The 23,908-nt window shown below is 36.6% G+C and overlaps 1 protein-coding gene across 1 annotated transcript in view; it reads left to right on the top strand.

The window, feature by feature from the left end:
• Positions 1-10,861, top strand: part of LOC125179745 (uncharacterized) — a 142,996-nt gene extending 132,135 nt beyond the window's left edge. Inside the window, exon 5 of the mRNA XM_066977627.1 lies at positions 7,923-10,861. The gene's annotated coding sequence lies outside the window, so the exon portion shown is untranslated. The remainder of the gene's footprint in view (positions 1-7,922) is intronic.
• Positions 10,862-23,908: the final 13,047 nt, after the last annotated feature.

Below are 23,908 nucleotides of genomic sequence, written 5' to 3'. Positions count from 1 at the left end.
AAGAGACTGATGTATAAGATCAACCAACATTTTAAACTAGTTGATCTATCGTTAATTTGATAGTTTGCATAGATAAACTACTCTTAGTTTTTGCTCCAGTAACTAATTTTAAGTATGTTTCCACTTTAAAATAACACCTTCCAAATTTGCTTGTTTGTTTTGCTGCATCATTTCCCTTGGAATTTCTCCTCATCATAGAAGTATAAAGGTAGTGGAGAAAAGCAGAAAAGCTCAAAATTGTTGTGAAATCTACACATGTATGCAGATTCCACAGCAACAAACAGAATTCATGAGCTCCACATTGACTCTCCCCATTGTTAAGAGTGATTTGGTTGGAAATTATAGGAAATCATATTGGACTGCATCTGGCTGGGATGGAGTTAACTTCCCTCACAGCAGCCCATATAACATTGTGCTCTGCACATGTAGATAGAACAGGGTTGATATCACACCAAAGTTTTGTCTATTGCTGAGCAGTGCTGGCACGGCACCAAGCCTTGCTCCAACCTCCCCCAGAGCCAGTAGGCTGAGGGTAGGCAAGAGGTGGGGAGGGGACATCACCAGGGCAGCTGGCCTAAACTGACCAAAGGGATATTCCACAGCATGTGGTGTCACACACTCAGCAATAAAAGGTAGGGAAGGCAAAGGAGAAGATGAGGCTCTCATGAAAAAGTCTAACCTCCTGAACAACCGCATACTGAGGCCCTGATTCCCAGGATGTGTCCAAACATTGCTTTCTGATGGGAAGTGGAGAATAATTGCTTTTTCTCTCTTTGCTTCCACATGGTCTTTGCCTTTTTTTTTTTTTCCCTCTTTCTTTTATCTTTAATTACGTTATCCTTATGATACCCATGAGCCTTTTTTTTTTTTTCGTCATATTTTCTCCCCCTCTCTTCCTTTGGGGAGGGGGAGTGAGGGAGCAGTGTGGTGGAATTTAGTTGGCTCTCAGTGAGAAACCATAAAACATAAGGAATAAAAACTTGTTGAGAGGATTCTTGAATCTAGCAAGTAATTGCATAATGAATTAAAATATCTGGAAGTTCTAGATAAGCGTGTTCAGATTAGAAATAATTGTCATCTTAAAATATGAGAACAACTTGTATTCCAGTTCAGCCACAGAAGTTAATTCAAGGAAGTTGTATGCTTATATAACAGAAGAGGTCAGAGCATGTAATCATAATGGTCTCCCTTCTGCCTGAAAAGTCCATGAATCTATTAAATAAAAAAAAAGAAATATTGTAATTTTCTGTCTTATCTCCTGTTTCATCAATAATGCCAAGTACAATTTACCCACAACTGATGCTTTACTAACCCTCATGTCAGCAGAAATGAACTATTACCAGTTACCTACCCACTGCTTTCCCTCTCTCTCAAATTTGCATTCATAATCCCTGTGATCTGTAAATGCAACCATACAGTTCTGCAAAGATAATGAGATTAAATCACGTATATGTAATCAATATCAATTTAATTACAAAAATAAAAAAATTCAACAAAAAGCTATTTCGTATTTAAACAGTGTTAAGTATGTTAGAATAATTTTTATTGGTTTCCAGCCTATTTCTTATATTTGTATGTTGCAAAGGTGTTTATTCAGAAAATAAAGTAGAACAAAATGCAACAGTTTAATATATTTACTTAAATGAACAAGGATATCTTAGCGACCATATGAGCTCAGCTCCAAGTCATTCATTATGGTGATAATAATGAAGAGCCCTTTTACTCCACAGCCCTTCTGCAGGTTTGTATTGTTCTGTGTTCTATTGTTCTGAGTAATATATTATGTGAGATCTTTCCCTTTATGTGTTTAACAAGTGGGAATTAAAATCCCTGTTGTTTTTTTTTTTCTTTTCTGTATCCTGTTCTAGTTAGTCAAACACTTTAAAGAATTTTATAGATTTTTATGTTTGCTCATGTTTATTGCAGAGCAAAATCATCCTCACTACTTTCAATGTGCATATCATATCCCCATTTCAACTTAGGACAGGAAAGAGAACAAAGGAAACCATTCTCTATAACTATCTTATTCTGGACATCTGTTGTCCTCAAAGGGCCTTGGCTGATTGAAAGCCCATAATGACCTTCAGCCATGTACTCTATGGACTCACTAGCCTTACTATTTGAAAAACTGCCCTAAGTCTAACTTTGCAGATCCTACATAATTTTATGGTTCTATTTGTCATGAATATGGAGAATAAATTATTCTTGCCGTCTTTGCAACAGCCTTTTATATATATGAAGGTTATCTCCCTCTTCACTTCCTCTTTAATTAGACTAACCAATCTGCATTCATTTTTTCTTTATCAGTCATATTTTACAAGTCTCTGATGTTTCTGATTACATTTACTTGGTCTTTCTCTAGTAGGCCCACATCTTCTTTGAAGTGCATACCTAAACTGGACATGTTAGAGAGCAGAACAGAATGCTTATACTCTTGTCTATACATCCCATCGGCAAATCACCTCTGTTTAAATTCTCATGCAAACCATATTAAGGCCAAAAAAAAAGCTTCTGTTTCTGTCATGAATGATAAAATCTGCTATGGGACACTATCAAATCATTCTTTTGTGAATAAAATTCACAGATTTCCAACTGAAAACAGCAAGAGAAACTCAGATTTATTGTACTTTATGGTTAAATAGGTTTCAGTGTCTCAAGGCATATATTGTCTTGCACAATGTTCTAGAGAAACAGTTACAGCAATATTGTGATTTTAGTACTTTGTATAGTTACAGGAGTTCAAGTTAGAGCTATTAAGAATGTAAATTGCTCCATTCCTCATTGAATTCTCTCTTTTTTCTCTTCTGCTATTCTATATTCTCATGATCTCAAATAAAAATAAGATAGACATATAGAACTGAGCATTTATTTCATATCACATAAAAAGAATATTTTATTTTGTTGCTTTTCTTGCCTTATTCCCAGTATTTTATACATATGTAATTACATGAGTCATTAAGAGTATATTATATTATGAATTAATAGGTTAGTTTAAACATTATATTTTATTTCTGTATTAAAATGAAAACAATATATAATTTAGTACTCATCTAAACATCTCAGATTCTCAAAGCTTTTTCTCCCTTTTTAATAATGAAAGAATCTGACACTCTGAAAGCAATGAAGTTTGTCATCCTGTGATTTTGAGATCATGACACAATAATATTGAAAAATACTATAAATCAGAAAACATATAAAAATTTAAAGTGAAATTTCACTGATGACATTTCAAGTAAAAGTCTTCTTTATACAGAAATTGCTCCAGATCTGTAGCACGTCTCCAGTGGTGTTTTTCAAGGTAGCATTCTTCTCTGCCTCAGTTTTCAAATTTCCATCTCTTTGTCATTGTTCTCTTACTTTCAGAGACAACACTGGCCTCCAAAAACAAACAAAACCCATAAATCCTCTATTCTAAAACATCCAGTCCTTTCTTTGGAGGAGATTTATGAGTGTTCAGGGCAACCAGGCTCATGCCTCTGAACCTTTGAAGTTGGTACTTGCCCAGTTCATTGAATTTCTTGTGCTGGGTGGCAGGATCTCCCCTCTCAAGTCAGGAACAGTAACAACAGGAGGTAGAGTCGTCCTTTGCCCAAACATTTTTCTGTTTTATATTATGCTGTAGCTTTTCTTTTGCCAAAAAAAATAGCCACTCAGCTTCTTCTTTGATATGGGATACAAGAGCTGAAGAGATTCTGCAGTGGCCCTCTAGGAGTAAATGGTGCTCCAGGAAGCAAGTCCAAAATGGGTCTACTAAAGAAAGCAAGAGAACTGACAAATTTCCCTCCTGCCTTACAAAGCATTTGGTTCTACTTTTCTTGAGCTGCTGCATGATTGACAATAGCTCCTTCACTGTTTTAAAACTTCTCTGTTTCATCTGTCAACAACAAGTGATCACAGCCATCCAGCAGGTGTCCTTTCACTGAGCAGTTTCAATGGAAATAAAGGGATAGAAATCAGGAAAGTGTTTAGAGCTATTAAAAGAGTTCCTTTGGTAAATTGCTCAAATAAATGATCGGCATTGGTTGAATATTTTAGTTAGAAAGAAGTAAAAGCATAGTTCAAAATAGATTTTATAGCTTGATACAATTATTTAATTTTACTGATAAACTTAATGAGCATATAAATGAATCACGTAGCAAACCCAAACCACTAAAAAGAAAAAAGAAGATCAATTTACTTTGCTAAAATAAATCCAAGGGGATATTTTCATTACTTGCATTTTAAAGTTTCCATGAAGAATAAACTAACTCAATGCAATGCTTAGACTCTCATTGCTGCCAATAGAACCGACTCATTAGCCCTTTATTTTGTAAATATTTTCCAGAAAACATTTGGAAGTTAGCAACTTAAACATGCATATGTAATTACAAAACTTCCTACCACTTTTAATTTTGTTTTACATAATAAAATAATCCGACATTTTCTAATTTTCAGCCCACTTGCAGGGAACACATTGATTTAGGTCTGTGTTCTGGTTGCTCTTGCTTTTCAAGTCTCAGTGGGAATCATTTTAGTCAATTGTTAAGAATGATTAAATTGCAGAATCTTAGCAGACTGAAATCCATTAAATTAGAAAGAAGAACAGAATTGTCATTGTTAAACAGATAATCTGTGAGCTGTGTGGCATTATTTTATTTTGTTGCTCACAGTATGACTTTGTACAATACAAAAAGGGTTTTCTCTAAAGGATAAATTTAAAAGACTTATGTATCTCTGACCAAAAAAAAAAAAAAAAAAAAATTTCTCTCCAGGTACATTCCTGAGAAAGATTAATAAAGCTAGAGAAAAGATGCTCTTCATAAGAGATCACACTCTAGGCATCCCATGTATGCATCTCAGCATAGAACATCACAGGAATGGCAAGGAAATAAAATCCTATCTCTGGAAATCAATGTATAGGCAGTAATTGTCAGGAGTCTTAGGAAGTATAAATAAATAAGCTAAGCTTTGCTAGAATTGGTGGCACTGTGCCAGTTTAGGGCAGCTGTGGATCTGATCCTGTAGCATTATAGTACAGCTCTGCCTCCTGTGTTTAAGATGTTTCTACAGAATCATCCACAGAATGTAGCTCTCATTAGTAGTCTCTGCAGCTCTTTGACAATTGTTTAGGATATTTTAATACATTGATTTTTGAAAGTGTATATTTAGCATTATCTTTCTGTGTTTCAAAGCTTATTTGACATGTCAGGTAACAAAACTTCAAGAACAGTAAATCAGGAAATGCATTTTGTATAAGAACTGATGCTTCTAACATAATATTTTACTGAAAATATCATAAAAATGTACTTTTATACTTTAATTTTTAAGTTCTACTGTGATTTGTTAGCCTTTTACATTAATTGTTTCCTCAGATGCTGTGTTCTTTTCCATGTATATGCACTTGAAGAAAAAAAGAATCCTGGAAAGTCTTCCATTTTAGGTTTAGCACAAGAAGCAGCAAGTATTTTTTTTTCTCTTTTTCCAGTTTTTTGCTTTACTTTATCAGAAGCCATGTCAAGGGATAAGCATCCTGGCTGTTTGGAATTTAAAATAAATAAATAAATAAAAATATCTGTGTGCAAATAAATATTATTTATCTAATATGGGATTTAAGAAATATCCTGCTCTTCTCCATATGCTGCCTGATTTTGAAGATACACAATGTGATTGTATGGAGACCTTGGCTCTTTTTGTTCAGAGCTCCAGAAATACCTAAATTGGGCTATTAGTATGTTCTAAGCTACGCCAGGGCTTAGACAGGCTTGTCAGGGCTAAGACACTTGCTTGTAAATCTCTGAATCAGAATCCATAAACCAAGTACTCTTCAGTCACCATCTACTACGAGAACTGATCCGGTCAGCAGTCTCAGGGCATGGTCTTACAACACATCACTAGAAGGATACATTTCCACATAAACTGAGTCATGGGCTGCTTTCTTTTCAAACAAGGTGGTAATACTGTCTCTCTGCACAGTAACTAGTAATGGCTTGCCTAGAAAGTAGGTAGGCAGAACCCAGAACAAGAGTGAGAGCAGAAAAAGGACAATTGCTTACTGAAAATCATATTTGCCAGTTTTCAAAATCTGTGTGATAACTGTAAGAGTCCATCTATTTCTAATAGCCACTTTATTACACAATGACAAGTCAGCATTGTTAAAAATGTGCAATATTAATACTATATTATGATGAAGATGATGATGATGATTACAATTGAAGGACTACATAGGGCACAGTAATTTTCCTTTTTCCTTTTAGTGTTGCTCAGCACTGACTGAGGATGATGTGTTTCAGTCTGTTCTCCCAGAAAGAACCTTAATCCCTGTTTACATTGTGTAGGGGTATATGTGTGTGTGTGTTGTGGTTGGACTTCTGGAAATATTTGTAACAGAGGGGGACAAAGAAAGAATGGAAAAGGAACTTTATTGCAAAATGCAGCACTGAGCTATGGGAGTTCTGAGTGATGTTGAAGCGTTTCTTTTGATGAAAAGTTAATGTAAAATAAACAGTTTTGGGCCCCTCGCTACAGGAAGGACATGGACGTGCTCGAGCGAGTCCAGAGAAGGGCGACCAAGCTGGTGAGGGGTCTGGAGAACAAGTCTTACGAGGAGCGGCTGAGGGAGCTGGACTTGTTCAGCCTGGAGAAGAGGAGGCTCAGGGGCGACCTCATCGCTCTCTACAGTTACCTGAAAGGAGGCTGTAGAGAGGTGGGGGTTGGTCTATTCTCCCACGTGCCTGGTGACAGGACGAGGGGGAATGGGCTAAAGTTGTGCCAGGGGAGGTTTAGGTTGGATGTTAGGAAGTACTTCTTTACCGAAAGGGTTATTAAGCATTGGAATGGGCTGCCCAGGGAGGTGGTGGAGTCACCATCCCTGGAGGTCTTTAAAAGACGTTTAGATGTAGAGCTTAGGGATATGGTTTAGTGGAGTACTTAGTGTTAGGTCGGAGGTTGGACTCGATGATCTTGAGGTCTCTTCCAACCTAGAGAAATCTGTGAATCTGTGAATAAAGAAAAAACGACAGGAATAATACTGGGAATCATATCCCTTCTTGTACGCTTTTTTTTTTTTTTTTAACTGTCTTGAAGAACTTTAAATACCTTTCTACACTGAGCTGCTACTTGTCAAGAAAGAATACTGTGTTTTATTTTTCCTCCTTTGGTTTTGCAGCTGCTGAGTTTTTGGTTTCAGAATAGTTCCTATTAATGGTTGATTTTGAAAATAAGTAGCTGAAGCTGTACAAACAAGAACATTTTTAACAAATCTCTGGTATTTAGCTGCATAGGGGTATGCCCAGACAAAAAGACAAAAAAAAAAAAAATCAGTAGCTCTATTTGTTTCAGTTTAAACAGATGTGACTCATTTTGCACTAACTTTACTACATTTCAGTTATGGTGGCAGAAATGTCTAACTAAAAGAAGTAATAAGTTGCTGGGGATGTTAATTTCTTAAATGATTACAGCTATATATAGAAAAGAGACATTGATAATGTCCTCATTGTTCAATGAGGAAGTTAGGGAAAGCAATCACAAGATAAATCAAGTGATACTCTCTTCAAATATATACAATCCACAACTAACAACAGTCACAGCTTTTCTCACAGCTTCATAATTTATCATGTTGTCTATGTCAGTTGCATCTGTACTGCTTAAAGATGGGATAGTACAGAGATGATGTAAAACACACTCCTAGCCATTATATTGAATGTGTTTTAAAAACTGACAATAGATTTTTGGGGTAGTATTTTGTCATATTTCCATTTATATTTGATATATATGTATATATACAGATAATTTTTGTTTTAATATTCCTTGTACTTCTCAATTTCATTGTATTTATTTTTCCTCTTTTACCTTATTACTAATTATTAATTTATTAATTTATTTCTATTGTTTATTAATATTGTATTTATTGCATTTTATTGTATTTATGTATTTATTATTTTCAGCCTGACTGTTCTACTGATGTCTTTATCCACATCAACCCATCAGCTGATGGACAAGCATGAGAGAAGCTGAAATTACATCAGAGTATGTGCATTCTGCTTGCCCCCATGCACAAATAATCTTCAGGACCACCTCAGACTGATTCAAGGCAGCTTGGGCAGTTTTACTTGGTAGGATACACAGCTTTGCAGACTACCACAACTCGATGTATTTGCTACATGGTCAACTCATCAGGTCTTGAAAGACCTTAAGGCATTTTTCCCTATATAGTGTTGTTGCAGCTTCCAACATGAGTGTGGTGACCTGACACTTAAAACAAACTTGTATAATTCAGTCCATTAAGGAAACCGTTGGAGTTGTCAATCCACTTAAATGGAAACCACATCAAAATAGCCAATAAAACATTACTAGTGGAACAAGTAACAGTAATTTTCTCATTTTTTGTCATTTTCAGTCACTTTATTTTGTTGATCACCAGTAGGCTTTATGTGGGAAGCAGAGCACTGCATTAGGAAAATAATTATGCAACATGTTAGGAGCATAAGTAACATTGATTATAATTGCTCAAACAAAAACATGTTCAAGCATGTGCTTTGCCTGAAGACCTAAATTTTTGGAGTTTTACTGGGCAGACACTTTTTTTTTTTTTTTTTTGGGCTCATCTCCTCCTTTGAACTTAAATTAAATCTTTATATGGATTCATGTAGGACTTATTGAAGACTCTGGTATGCCAAAGGTCTTCCAGAGGGGTGTTAGCAGTTGATAGACAAGTGTTGTACAGCAGGGTGAAATTTAAACATATTCAGCAAAGCTTAGGAGAGGGGAGTGTTTAAATAAAAGCACTTGATTGCAGAGCCACTGTTAGTCTATCAGTGAAGCCACAGGAGAACAATCTCTCTCTGCATAGTAGGAAGAGAATGGAAAGATCACCATATAAATACCATACTGTTATCTGATGCTATTATCCAAACCCTTCTGTCCTGGTGTGCTCTCCCTAGGTGTCAGGTCAGCTTACATGCTTTGAATGTATTTATGGCTTTTACAGCTGTTATCAGTGTTCCATTTGGAATTGTACTCATGCATCTGACCATAAAAATTCATTCCTGAAATCCATGAAGTGTTGATAAGAACCTAAGTTCATAAAACTGAATGAACACTTTTTCTGAAATGACTTCTCCGTGCTTCTCAGTATTTGTGAAACAAATCTGCTACAATTTGCTCCTTAATACAGTTTAGGGACTATTTAATTCTAGCTTGTGATTTTTCCTTAAATATTTTTACACTAAGGATGATAAGTAGTCACATGGAAGGATTTAGGCAAAGAATTCATCTCAAATGAATTTACCGTGACACATAAGTACAGTACAGATTTCACTAGGATGGCCACCGTTTTCTCCAATATTTGAGCAGAGCTTGTTTAAAAATTACTTGTCAAATTATTGATCATTCAAGAAAAGATGCAGTAACACTAAGTGGGTTCAGAAGATAGATTAGGTGTTGTATCTAAGGCTATCTAACACAAGCTGTTTTATATTTTAAGCCTTGCTTAAGTCATAGTCCTGCCCCAGGTAAATTTTTTGTCTAACAAAATTAGGATATTTGAATGTCACTGTGGTTGAACATTCAGATACAGTGTTCATCTTGGGCTAGGTTACTGGATGTACAATTTTTTATAATGTAATGTAAGTCCATCTAATTTCACTAATAACTGAACTTCATTCCTGTTTGCTGACAATGTCTTGGCTTATTGTATATGTTTTTGTCTGGGCACCAAAGAGTTCAGCCATGTATTTATTAACTATTTTAGTGGGAAAAAAAAAAAAAGAAAAAAAAAGAAAAAAAAAAGGAGTGAACGGATAATTACCATGAATTATTATTATTATTATTATTATTTTCTTTACAGTTCCTTTTCCCATGTCAAAACAACTGAATTTGGCAGAGCTGGAATCAGGAATGTTGCTTATATTCAAAGTCTTCTTAAATACTATAGTTTACATTTCAAGCATCTATCAGAACTCTTTGCAAACATAGACATATATATGTGCATATGTGTATAACTATAAAGTGCCAGACAATGTTATAAACCCAGGAATTTCAAAAGGTCAGAAATACTTCAGTGCAATCACACAAAATTAGTGTACCCCAGGATGACAGAAAAATCCTAACAGCACCGTTCAAATGTTATGTCAAGTCACACGAGGCATATACAAGACTGTAACACCTCCTAGTTAATGTGTCAAGACTTGTGTCAACACAAACCATTTATTTCTATAAGCAGTGAAGTTTTTACAAAGGAAAAGGATATCACTATGCTGCAGCAGGCTTGACTCTTTTCTAGTGCTCTTCCAGTGATCTCTGTAAATTACTGCAGAACCAAATTGTACTCAGCATTGCAAATATCCTTTGTTCAGCTCTATTCATCAGCATTTTTGACACCAAAACACATTTATTTTGATATAGTAGATACTTCTGCTGAATGGGTTGAATGGGAAAATGGAGATTTTGGCATGAAGGAAATTGTGAGAAACAGTTCGTGATTTTCAAGTGCATATTGTGATTGGGATATTTAGCAATGGGGAGAGAAGAGAACCCTAACATCACTGACATTGGCAAAGCTGAAATAGAAACTCAAATATTTGAGTCAAGCTAGATTTTTTTTCTTTTCAGTCAAGTGTTGCAAAACACTGGCATATTCACTACTACCTTAAAAATGAGCGGTTGAAGAATTTTGTAAAATGAAGCATAAATGATTAGTGATTATATCAGTTTTTATAGCATGAAAATTCTGCTTCTGTGTAGTAAACTTGTGCAAAGTATGTCATGATTTTGCAACTTTATTGACATCTATGCATTTGTTAATTAGCCCTAGTAACATTTTAACAAGTGAAAACAGAAGTGTATGCTTGCACTCTAGACTTTGGAAATCTTTAAATCATTAGAAATATTCACTCTGCATAACATGTTTTTTCTTCACTACCTCTGAAAAAATGATTATGATAACAATTTGTTCCTTTTCTCTGACTGCATTCATCTAACTGGTTTTCCTAGGATAAAACTGCCATGCATTACTGTACTGAGAAAGCACAGACCTATCCTTCTTTGCTCCTAGATGCTGCTTGTCCTGCCCTATGTACAGTCATGGCAGGACAGCTTCAGTTTTTTTGTGTGTTTGTTTTGTTTTTGTTTTTGATTGGACAGTGCCACATTGTAGTAGCCTCCATTTCCCTAAAGGGTTGGTGGCAGTTGGTCCTACAGCTATCCTCATATTAATTTCTATACCTATCCTCATATCTATTTCATATCCTCTATCCTCATATCTATTTCATACCTATCCTCATATCAATTTCTTTCTCATTCAACTTACTTTTAGGAACTAACGGTAAGCATGAAACTGATTCTCCAAGATTTCTTGCCTCTTCAATCAATACCAGACTATGCCACATCTCCGTAACACAGGTCATTTACTTGTCAGGCAGAAATACAGGGGTGTTTCACCTGCCACTCCTTAAAATCCATTAACTATCAAAGGTGGCTTAACATTGGCTTTTTGAATATGGTCTTTTCAAAGTTAGCAACATAGTTTGTCTCTGTAGTCAGCAGAGGATCAGGCTTTTCTTGATCCAATTAATCCAAACTGTCTTGGACACTTGTCTTAGACAAAGACAACTCTCTCCTTTTCCTCTCCATCAATTATATGGGTACTTAGTTGAGTGGTTTAAACCAGTTGTATATCTTTTAATTATCTTGGGTTCAGTGACAGCAATTCTGTCTTAAATAAGAAGTAAATCAGTGTAAGCTTTAAAGAAGTCATCCTGGCACGCTCTGCTTCATCACTAATTTTCTTAGCAACACAATTTATAGATTTATTTTAAAATTCTGATTCTCAAAAATAATCAATGTGCCAGAACTATGAGTAATGTGTATATCTGTGGTGCTATAATTTACATTTCTTTTCACATAACAATGCTCACTTAGGAAATGACCAGGTTACTAGTCACAAAGAGATTTACATAATCAGTTTCTTACCACTGTAATCAGTCAACACATTGAAAATTGTCAGAATGTTTAAATGAACTGATTATTTAATGTGGGAGTGCTTTGAGCGGGAAGAGAGAAGAGCATTATGACGACTCAATCTCACTTTTTTAGTCTTTAGCTGTAAGTGATCTCAGTGAAGTACCTTCTTGCAATTCAATGAGACAAAGGTAATCACATAAAGGGGGTTATTTTTGTTATTTTCTATTTGCTTGCCTCAGTGAAAATGTCACCTTGTCTTTAATTACGTTTTCATTCCTTTTTAAGTTTTCTTCTTAAAAATTCATGATGGAAGAAATTAGATACTCTCTTTAGTCATGGAGATGACAGGTGGGATTTTTTGTTGTTTGTTTTGTTTTGATTTTAATTTCAGAAAAGGTTTTGTAAGTGTAAGATTAGCATGTGTCCTTCAACCACAAAAAACAAGTTTTGACAAGTCCTGTTGCCATGCTTGTGCCAGACCAATGGGATATGATGGAAGCAATGCTTGCCTTAGTAGCTGAAACTGTAGCAGAAGTGTTTGGCAGAAATAATGCACAATAAAAGACATCATTTCTAGCATTAGCCCTCATCTTATTCTTAATTTAGCAATCAGGAAAACAACCTCATGCATAGATTGCTTTTTGCTCTACTTTAGTCTATTGTTCATCATACACTAATGGTATACCCCACTCCCAGGAAGCCCTCTCCTGAAGGGGAGAGAGAGGAAGCAGCAAATGAGCTGGTAACAACAGCAGCTGGCTGGGTGAATGGAAGTTTCCTGTCTTCTGTCAAAGGCATTGGCAGGCATTCATTCTGATACAGATTTTAAAAATGCTGTAAATAACACTCAATAGCTTCCTACAGATGTCTGGAAACAACCTTTCACACATGCACACAGACACAGACACACACACACACACACACACACACGTAGAGTGAAATAGCTACTTGGTGAACAATTCACTGTAACTTAGTTTGAACAGCTCTTTTAGTGCTTGTAGGCATGCACTAAATATCATGTGAAAACTGCAACTGGGGCTGTTCACAAAGTGTAACACCACTGTTTTTGCTGGTAAACTAACATTGCATACTGAAAAAGAAAAATGCAGACAATATCTTACAACTGTGTTCATGGAACCGACAATATAATTTACTGATTTTAGTTTAACAGGAGTGTTTTGAGGAGCTCTTCTAACTGAAGCACAACTACTTATCCCAGTGGTTTAAAGCCAGTACTCAGTATTGAAGGGTTACTGTTGGTTGTGTGATAGCAGAATATTCCTTTCTTACCTATAAATGGGTCTGTACTTGACGAGCAAGTGTCAGGAAACCTCAGAAGTTGTCCCGTATGCTTACAGACATGCTGGTCAAAAAAAGCTCCTTATTCACTAATATTGTTGTGCAAAATAGCCAGAACGTGTTAGGTGGTGGAATGTGAAAAGAATCAGACTTTGCTTGGAATAAAAAACGCTTATGATTAGAGCTACTTCTGTCGTTGGCTTTGAGTTGTTTTACCTTTGCCAATGATCACTGATGAGATAAACAAAATGCTTTGAAAGATGCAGTTGAATTCTGATAGGAAAACAATGGTGCTTTTACAGCTAAATTATAAGTGCAGCATTACCATCAAGAGAAGAGGAAAAGACACTTCTGCGTCTGCCACATTCTCCTCCCAGCAGCATAGTAACTCAAGAATACGGCACACTAATCATGAATGGTTAAGTCTGGCTTAAATTTATTTTGCCAAATTCTGAGCTAAGATTCTGAGCTGATAACCAGACATACATGGAATAAACTTTTTGTTCTAGGTAGCAGTGGTGAAAAGTATATTCAGGCCAGCTGCATTTACATGGATTTACATTTATCCATAGTTTTGAATATGTTTTGGATGCTTCCAGTAGTATTTTTATATGTTTCCATTATATATATGACAACAGATTATGATTGTAATTGTATTCATGAAAAGACATGCTGTGGTGTGCATGAGTCACATGCCCAATTTACAGTTTGTGCATTGATTTGGGGAAGAAAATCAAAGTTATATAAAAATAATAAAAAGGACTTAGAGAACAAGATCTTTATCCTAGGGAACAAGGACTCTGTCAAAAGGCCCCTCTTGTTTTGCCTTATGTTCATATAGATGATTTTGACCTTTCTGGCAGTGAATATTTGACTTCACATCAGGGACTCTTTTGAACTACCGAGACACAGAAATAACTTCATAACTAGGCACGAGGGCTTGCACCCTCTGGCAACAGGTGTACTAAACAAGCAAGAACACAACTGTTGTCATCTCACTGCTCATTTTCTTCCTAAACTGTATGAGAACTCCTTTACCCATTTTAGTTTAAATCAGTAACTACAAGAGATCTTCTGTTTATGCTAAGCTAGTACAGATGAGCAGCTGAGGAGACCTGGAGTTAATAATTTCTACAAAAAACAAGGTACATGTACAAAACTGCACACATGCGTCTATGGAATCGACTGTTTCTCAAAGAGTTGTTGAACTTCCTTCCTTCCTTCCTTCCTTCCTTCCTTCCTTCCTTCCTTCCTTCCTTCCTTCCTTCCTTCCTTCCTTCCTTCCTTCCTTCCTTCCTTCCTTCCTTCCTTCCTTCCTTCCTTCCTTCCTTCCTTCCTTCCTTCCTTCCTTCCTTCCCTCCTTCCTTCCCTCCTTCCTCCCTCCCTCCCTCCCTCCTTTCCTTCGCTTTCCTTCGCTTTCCTTCGCTTTCCTTCGCTTTCCTTCGCTTTCCTTCGCTTTCCTTCGCTTTCCTTCGCTTTCCTTCGCTTTCCTGCTCTCCTCTCCTCTCCTCTCCTCTCCTCTCCTCTCCTCTCCTCTCTCCTCTCCTCTCCTCTCCTCTCCTCTCCTCTCCTCTCCTCTCCTCTCCTCTCCTCTCCTCTCCTCTCCTCTCCTCTCCTCTCCTCTCCTCTCCTCTCCTCTCCTCTCCTCTCCTCTCCTCTCCTCTCCTCTCCTCTCCTCTCCTCTCCTCTCCTCTCCTCTCCTCTCCTCTCCTCTCCTCTCCTCTCCTCTCCTCTCCTCTCCTCTCCTCTCCTCTCCTCTCCTCTCCTCTCCTCTCCTCTCCTCTCCTCTCCTCTCCTCTCCTCTCCTCTCCTCTCCTCTCCTCTCCTCTCCTCTCCTCTCCTCTCCTCTCCTCTCCTCTCCTCTCCTCTCCTCTCCTCTCCTCTCCTCTCCTCTCCTCTCCTCTCCTCTCCCCTTCTTTCCAGACAGTAAGAACTGCCTGTGAAATAGATTAGAGAGAAAAATACTTTTATAAAAACAGGAGAAAGAATGTTTTGGGGGGAGTTCAATAGACATTTATGTTAGAAAAAGATCTTTGGATTATGGACTCCAACTACACTTACTGTCATTGACATTCATTGGAAGTGCCATATTCAAAACGAAGTTCACAGGTTCATCAGTGGATGTTGTGGTATGCTAATGTACTAGAAGATGACCACGTAGCTCATCTAAGGTCTAAGATAAAGCCAGATAATAAATGGTATAAGAAAGACTAAGGTCCTTTTTCACCCTGTGTGATTAAGCTTTAAGGTTCCAATGAATCTAGGTTGAAAACAGGTGCGTATCATGGAGGTAGTCCACAGTTTGTTGATTTTTGCCTCATCATCTAGCAGTACTCCTGCTGTGAAATGCTTGAGACACTAACAAAGAAAAATCAGAATCCATACCCATCTGAATCAATGCCCATCACATTTGTCAAACTGGCGCAGCTGCCCTAGACTGGGGAACACATTTGTAAAGGAAATGTCAATAAAATATTATTGCTTCTCCAAATGAACAGGCAATACTGAGGCAGCTGTACTAATGTCTCAGAGTGGTCAGTACTCTATGAAATGGTAGGCACTGCGATACTCAGAGAAAAAGATGTTGAGCTGCTGGGCAGCCAGCAGGTAAGGAAACGGGAAATTTTCATCAGTAATACATTAATATGCATGCTATTTTAAAAGAAATATATTGTAATGTGTTGCGAAACTGAACATGGGCAAACCCAGAGACCGTATTATGAAGCAGTACCATAACATCAGAATGTTCATTATCCTTTTGTTGCTACATTAAGTATCAGTGACTTAGAAAGAAAATCTTATAGTAGAATTTGCCTCTGACAGGATGGAAATTGCCACAGGCATTCGACATCTGTGTGACATGGACCTCTTAAGAATTGACTTGTGTTTTTATGTGGGGAATTGCAGCAGGACTGTGTAGCAAATCAGGATTTGAGCTGTATTGTCCCACAGCAGAGAATAAAAGAGCTGATTTATAGCTCTCAGATTATGTATTTTTGATGTGTCTTCTAAGCAGTCAATATAGACTTTCTGTGCATCTTCCAAAAATTAATGGATATTGCATATAAATATTTTCAGCCAAAATAATGCACTGCTATCTTGCTGAAGTGTACTTCGTCCTCTTTATTTTAAAAACTGAAAAAAAAAAGAGAATTAAAACTATCAGATTTTATAAATAATTCTCTGTTTCCCTGGATATAACTATTTCATTTTGAGAACCTTCAATTTGAGATAAATGCACTGATTACAATTTAAATGTCAATTACAACGAGTCTTGTAGACGTAATTAAACAGACATTTACACTACATTTGACACAGGCATTAACAGAAGAATTGAACAGTATCACAAATCAAATCAGTGACCTTCCTCCAATGTATAATAAAGAAATCAAAAGTGCTTTCAGCCTCAAATGGCCAAAAGAAAATCAACAAGCAATTACTGCAAACATCCCAGTGGTTGCATGACTCAGTGATTCATTCAGATTCAGGCCAAGGAGCTGCACAACATCTGCTCCAAAATATCATGTAGATCAAATTTAAATTACAGTTTTGCTACTATAAGAAGCAGCTTTCGGTGATGCTGTGCAGATGACAGTGTGAAATGGTACTGATAGCCAAGAAAAAGAGATTAAGACATGGAAAATTTAAGATAAGGAAATGCAACTTTTTAGTTACATAGATTTGCAAGACCGTATTGTAAAATGAAACACTCAAAAAAAGGCAAGACATGAAAAGAATATGATAATTATTTTTGAAGGTGACAGGAAATGAAATTAAATGACTGTATCACGATTGGAGTGGTGAATAGAACTGAGAATGTTCAAAGCAGTAGATCTAGTGGTAAATTTAGCATCCTACCTAAAATGAACTTGATGAAATTATGCTTTGAAAAAGATGAAGCTGTAGATGTATCTTAACTGAACTGAATGGTAAATGCTGTAGAGCAGAGATTAATTATATATATATATATATTAATTAAATGTATGTATGTATATATATACATATATTTTTTTTTCTGCAAGTTTTAACTTCAGGGACAAGCATAGTATTTCTATACCAGGTTCCAGACTCTTTATTCATGGCTGATTTTGCTTTTGGAATTGCACTCTACTTTTGTTGCAGTTTGTGATTTTCTTAGTAAATTTAACCACCATTTTCCACTCAGTTTCCCCATATAATGAACTTTCAATTTCTCTTCTTGGCTTTGGTCCAAATTGACATTAGTTCACTTATACATTTTTTACATAGTCTCATATATAGTTCATTATACATCTATTTTACAGGTTTTAATTGTCATTATTAGTGAAGTCTCATACATGTGTGGGATTTTCATTCCTCTTTGGCTTATTTGGCTTATTTGACAATTTGGCATCTGGAAGTCAAATAGTTGACACTAACCTTTGATGTTTTTAGGCTTTTAACTGCCATTAAATTCTAATAATAATAATTGTGTAGTCACTTTCGTAAAAACAAACAAACAACAACAACAAAAAAACAGCAGTAGCTTCTGACACTGAAATAGAAAAAAAGTAAACTTGATATGATGAATACTTTTCTTATTCTAAAGAGAAAAATCATGTAGTATATACTGCATTTTTTTTTCAAAAAGGTATTTTTTATATTTTAACATATGTTTTAGAGTTGGTAGGGATTTATTCTCTTTTCTGTAACCTTCAAAAGACCATCCTCTGTTCCCTGAGGTTTTATTCAGCTCTATGAACAAAGGTCTAAATGACACTGTCAATAATACTCTACAATGTCTGATAAAGAGAAATTAAGCACAAAGACTAGAACACTTCTAAGAGGAAGCTTTTCTTCTACTTGCTGCAACAATTTATCTTCACTTTTTTTTTTCTTATTTTAATTGACAGAAATTTTGTAACATCATGCTTTTTTATTTTATTATTTTATTTTTTTATTTTATTATTGATATTTAAATAATCTCCTTGCTGTTCTGTATATGTAAAGTTAAAAAGACTAGAACAAAGGCATCTTCATGTCTCTCTAATTCCCTATCTCAGTTTGTATTTGATATTTGTTTCCTTCTTTGCTTATAGGACAGTTAAGCATGAGGTGAAGCCCCAGCCCTAATTCAGTTACATATAAATTATTACATTTACTAGCCCTTACTGTAAAAGAAATTACGTTCTATCAGGTTAACTTTAAATGGCACAAAGGAAAGCCATATTCTCTCTTGCCTACAGCATAAAAGAACTGAAAGTTGCTATAAAGCTACAAAATACAGCATACTAAAATAACAAGGTGCTCATGCAATATATTCAATATCTGTGAAATATCTCTTTTCATCCTGGCCCCATGGTCTCTTCTGAAACTCTTTTTCTATTACACCTGTTCAGCTTAATTGGTGAGGAGATCTGAAACAAAGACATGACAATTGGGAGAAAGAAGGTTGCAAGATAAGAGAAACTTTTAAAGCAATTCTTCTTGCCCTCTGGTCTCTGGAGCCACATAGTCACCTAGCCAAGGGTGATGTCTTCCCATCTCATGAATTCAAGTGCAATGCCTACACTGTGAGGCAAACATAGCTCATGGAAAGTGATGTAGTCTTTTCCCTCACTTGTTTGACTGGGATGTCATTGAAGCCTAAAACTGCTTCTCAATCCATCTGCACATCTTTGCATGTTAACTAATATGTAGAGGCTGTTGTATCCTGGAAATCTGCCCAGATACACCTGAGCAGGGCTTTTTCAACTCCTAGTTTAATCATCAGTTATCTCTTGAGTAATGCCTGATGCAATAAAAAAGTTTTTTGAATTGCCTCATCTAGATTTATTGACCTTCCATAAAAAAAATAGACTTTACTTGAGAAACACCGTCTGAAGCAGTCATGTCTCCTCTCCAATGTGCATTTTTTTTTTTTCTAGTACACAACTTAAATTTTGGGGGAAAACCTATAAGGAAGTCATCAATATTGCTCAGTTTGTCTTTCAGGTTAGATACAATGTTTATTTTCTCACAGGGGTAGAAAAAAGGAGAGCAGAAATCTCTTTTGTATGACGTGTACAAAACAATAAAATCCATATATTGATTTTTGGTGATTTTTTTACAGGTATAAATGAAGATACTATATGCTGACCATGGGTAGAAGGAATTTGCTGTAACATTTGTGTGAGTCTGTGGAAAAAAAAAAAAAAAAAGTTGGACTCCAAATTGCTTTTCTAATATTTTACATTTAAAAAAAAAATATATATATATATATTTTAAAGGGATACAGTTTTTACCTCAGTTCTTTTCTTTATTTCAGGCTCCCTCCAACAAGATAGGACTCAAGCCTACAGATATTTTACCTTAGAGAATCTAGTGAATGGGCTAGAATCTGCAACTTGCACTCGGTTTGTTATCTCAGTGGCTTTGACTCTCTATTTCTGTATATTTAATCAGGCTGATTAACTTTAGCAAGCATATTTTCAAGTATTCCTTGATTGTCTAGGAAGCAATACAAATAGTCTTCTATTTTATTCTGTCATTGTGATAAGGACTTCTTCATCTTAAAAACATTTTTTTGCCATTATCAACCATTGAGAACTCTGCTGACCCAATGGAATACATTAGAAATTTAAAATTTGCAAGTTACTTTCCTTGTGAAGCATTGCAATGAAAATACTACTTGACAAATTCCAAAAATTAAGGGCATTTTATTGTTTTTAAGCTGAATTTAGCTGTGTTCAAATTGATGCTATACTTAAAATAACCCACAAAGAGCAAGGTAAGAGATTTTCTCAGATTTAAATTTTGTCTGGAGTGAGTTTAAAAGGTTGTATCTTATATGGTCAGCCTGTAAGTAAAATATAGTCAGGAATACCAGGAAACAAAGCAAAGACATGCTTATATTCTGATGGGAACTTTAGAAATAAAGATAAGCTATTACAATATTGATTAATTTGGAAAAAAAAAAAAAAAGATCCAGTCCTACTGTGGTCATGATTTCATTTAATTACTCTAAGAAAATACCAAAATAAATAACATCTAATATAAAATTAGTGCATTCTGTGGTAGGGTAAGAGTATACTCATCTCCAAACCACAAAACACTTTCATATGGCATGCAGAATTTATCCTTTTGCCATGATAAAAATCAGTCAGTGTTCAGAGACTCTTGTTACTACTTACTGCAGATGTTTTGCAAGTGGGAGTCCAGGTAGCAATACACTGCTTCACACAGCTACAGTTCTGCACAATTCTTAACTCAGTGACTATTACTTTGGAATCTCTGTATTAGGTCCTGCATAATGTGTGATTACATGTCCCATGGGTTTGCTTTTGAAAGTTTAGAAAGTACTGCATATTGCAATTGCTCTGTTGAAATCCTTTGTTTTGTGTAAAACAGACATGACAACAGCCCCTGGAAGTCACCAGCAGATTTATAAAGTTTGCAAATAATTTTGTAGGGCATAGAACTTGAGCTGGTGTATGCTGGTTGTCAGATTGCTGTCTCCTTATGTGCTAAAAGTTAGAACTGAGACCTTGTGATCTGAAGTGAAGAATATATTCAAGGTGAATGTTGTAAGCAGAGATGCATCCTGCAGGCTGAAGAGCAGTGCCAGGAGAAAGCAGAGTCCTTGACAGTGCCATGCAACCAAGTGAAGTATATTAAGTTCCTCAGTAGCTGTTAGGTAACTCCTTCCTGTTTGGAGGAGCCAAACTATTTCTTACAAGCAGGTCAATCAGAGATGCTCTTAATTCTGACAGCAGGGAGCTCTCTCCCTCTGTCTTTAATATGGTGTAGTTTGGAAGCAGAATGAAATCATATAGAGATGTATGAGATAACCTGAAAAGGGTATTTGAGAGGTTGTATTTCCAGATGCTTTTGTTGTTACTGAATATATCTCTTTGTATATATATATATATATATATACAGATTTATAAACATTATACATATACTTTCATGAGTATTATATATATGCTGTTTAATGTCTTTATCAGTGACATAGACAGTGGGATCAAGTACACCCCCTCAGCAAGTCCATAGATGACACCAACCTGAGTGGTGCCATTGAGACAGCAAAAAGGAGGGATGCCATTCAAAGTGAGCTGGACAAGCTTGAGAAGTGCGCTGTTGTGGTTTAACCTGGCTGGCAGCTAAACACCACACAGCCGTTCGCTCACCTTCCCCCCTCCCTCTCTGGGATGGGGGAAAGAAACGGGAAAGTGAAGCCGGTGAGTTGAGATAAAGACAGTTTATTAAGACAGGAATATAATAATAACAATAATAATAATAATAGTGATAATGATAATAGTATTAATAATAATAATGTGTAGGAAAACAAGTGATGCACAATGCAATTGCTCACCACCCGCTGACCGATGCCCAGCCTATCCCCAAGCAGCCGGCCCCCCCACCCCGGCCAGCCACCCCTATATATTGTTTAGCATGACGTCAGATGGTATGGAATACCCCTTTGGCCAGTTTGGGTCAGCTGTCCTGGGTCTGTCCCCTCCCAGCTCCTGCTGCACCCCAGCCTGCTCGCTGGCAGGACAGAGTGAGAAGCTGAAAAGTCCTTGGCTTGGTGTAAGCACTGCTCTGCAACAATTAAAACATCAGCATGTTATCAGCACTCTTCTCATCCTAATCCAAAACATAGCACCCTACCAGCTACTATGAGGGAAAATTAACTCTGTCCTAACTGGAACCAGGACATGGGCCCACATGAACCAAATGAGGTTCAACAAGGCCAAGTGCAAGGTGCTGCACCTGTGTCAGGGCAATATCAGACGTGAGTACAGACTGGGAGAAGAACTCATCGAGAGCAGCCCTGCAGAGAAGGACTCGGGGGTTCTGGTAGACGAAAAGCTTGACATGAGCCAGGAGTGTGCACTTAAAGCCTAGAAGGCCGACTACTTGATGGGTTGCATCAACAGAGGTATGACTAGCAGTTTGAGGGTGATGACTGTCCCCCCTGCATCCAGATCTGAGGCTCCCAGCACAAGAAAGACATGGACCTATTAGAGTGGGTCCAGAGGAGGGCTGTGAAGATGATGAGGGGCTGGAGAACCTCTATTATGATGACAGTCTGTGAGAGCTGGGGATGTTCAGCCTGGAGAAGGGAAGGCTCTGTGGAGACCTCATTGAGGTTTTTCAGTACAGAAAATAATTTTTTACATGGTCAGATAGTGATAGTACAAGCAGAAATTGTTTTAAACTAAACTAGGGGAGAGTTAGATTAGACATTAGGAGGAAATTCTTCACTCAGAGGGTTGTGAGGCACTGGAACAAGTTGCTGAGAGAAGTTTTGGATACCCCATTCCTGGCAGTGTTCAAGGCCAAACTGGATGGGGCTTTGAGCAACCTGACCAAGGGGAAAGTGTCCCGGCCCATGGCAGGGGGGTTGGAACTGAATGATCTTGAAGGCCCCTTCCAACTCAAGCCATTCTATGATTCTATGATTCTATGGTTCTATGATTCTATAATATCCATATGTATATTATGTATGCAGACATCTTTGTATCAGTTAGGAAATTGGAGATCACTTATGCCAGTGGATTGTCAACTTTCTTCCTTATCTTTCCTTTCTCATTGATGCTTTATGCTCTTTATCTCCTTCACAGGGGAAGACAAGAGAATGTTTTCATATGCTTTTGCCATAGTGCATCTTATTTGTGGGAGCAGGGCTTGTTCTAGTTTTGCTAGGCATGTTTCCCACTTGTTCTACAGGATCATTCTGGTTCCATCAGATATCTCTCCTGCTCATTATGCAAAATTATTTTGGTTTCACCAGACATTCTTTCTTGCTGTAAATCCTTATTTCTTTGCAGATATTACTACTTACACATATTTTCCTGCACCTTGGTTGTGCAATTATCTCTGTTTACCACTTTGTGACTATTCATTGCCTATATATTTATGTTTAGCTGTGTTACAAAATTCTGTTAGCATTCTTACAGTGCTATAAAATTATTGTATACAGTTGCAGATCACCCTGCTTTAGTGTTCTCATGTCTGGGTTCAAGACAAACATGTTTATTATACCTTAATTGGTTTCCTACTTTATAGCTGCAACAGGCTTCTGCTTTGGCTACTTTTTCCTAAGAGAAACTCTGCATTATGTAAAATTCGAGGTTCTGTCTTAGAGATGCAGTAAGCCCTGCAGGATTTGGATGGACAAGATGTTTGCTTGTGACTGGTTTTAAAGGTCAATGAACCAGGCTTTGTTTATTTTGTCTTAATTTAACCTTTACTTAGCAGTATTGTGAGACCAAATATAATGGTATTATATCAGCAGACAGGGATCATAAGTGAAACCAGTCACACATGAGTGATATTTACTTCTGTAGCTTCAGGGGGTTGGTGTGAATACAGAACAAGATATAGACAATGTAAATTCTGATAAGCAAATTCAGTTCAAGGACTTGCAAATAAATATCTATAGTAAAAGTTATAGTGCATCAGTAGAAACAAGAAAAAAAATGGCTTGTTTACAACCTATTCAGTTAAAAAAAATGTAGTCCATTTTGGATGTGGATACCCAGAATACATGCTGAATTCAGGGAGATACTGGGTATTATTCCTTGGTGTACGGAGGTCAGAACTAAAATATGCTTAAATACTTTTACATTTAACATAGCACAGCCAAAAGTAAGCGTACATGCCCAGAGGTAAATTCCCAGTGATAGTCTAGGTACTTGCACTTTATATAGAGTTAGAAAAGGAGGTC

This window comes from Anser cygnoides, chromosome 1 (genome assembly GCF_040182565.1).
Source record: "Anser cygnoides isolate HZ-2024a breed goose chromosome 1, Taihu_goose_T2T_genome, whole genome shotgun sequence".
NCBI classification, from domain to species: domain Eukaryota; kingdom Metazoa; phylum Chordata; class Aves; order Anseriformes; family Anatidae; genus Anser; species Anser cygnoides.
This window is presented reverse-complemented; position numbering and strand designations above follow the sequence as displayed.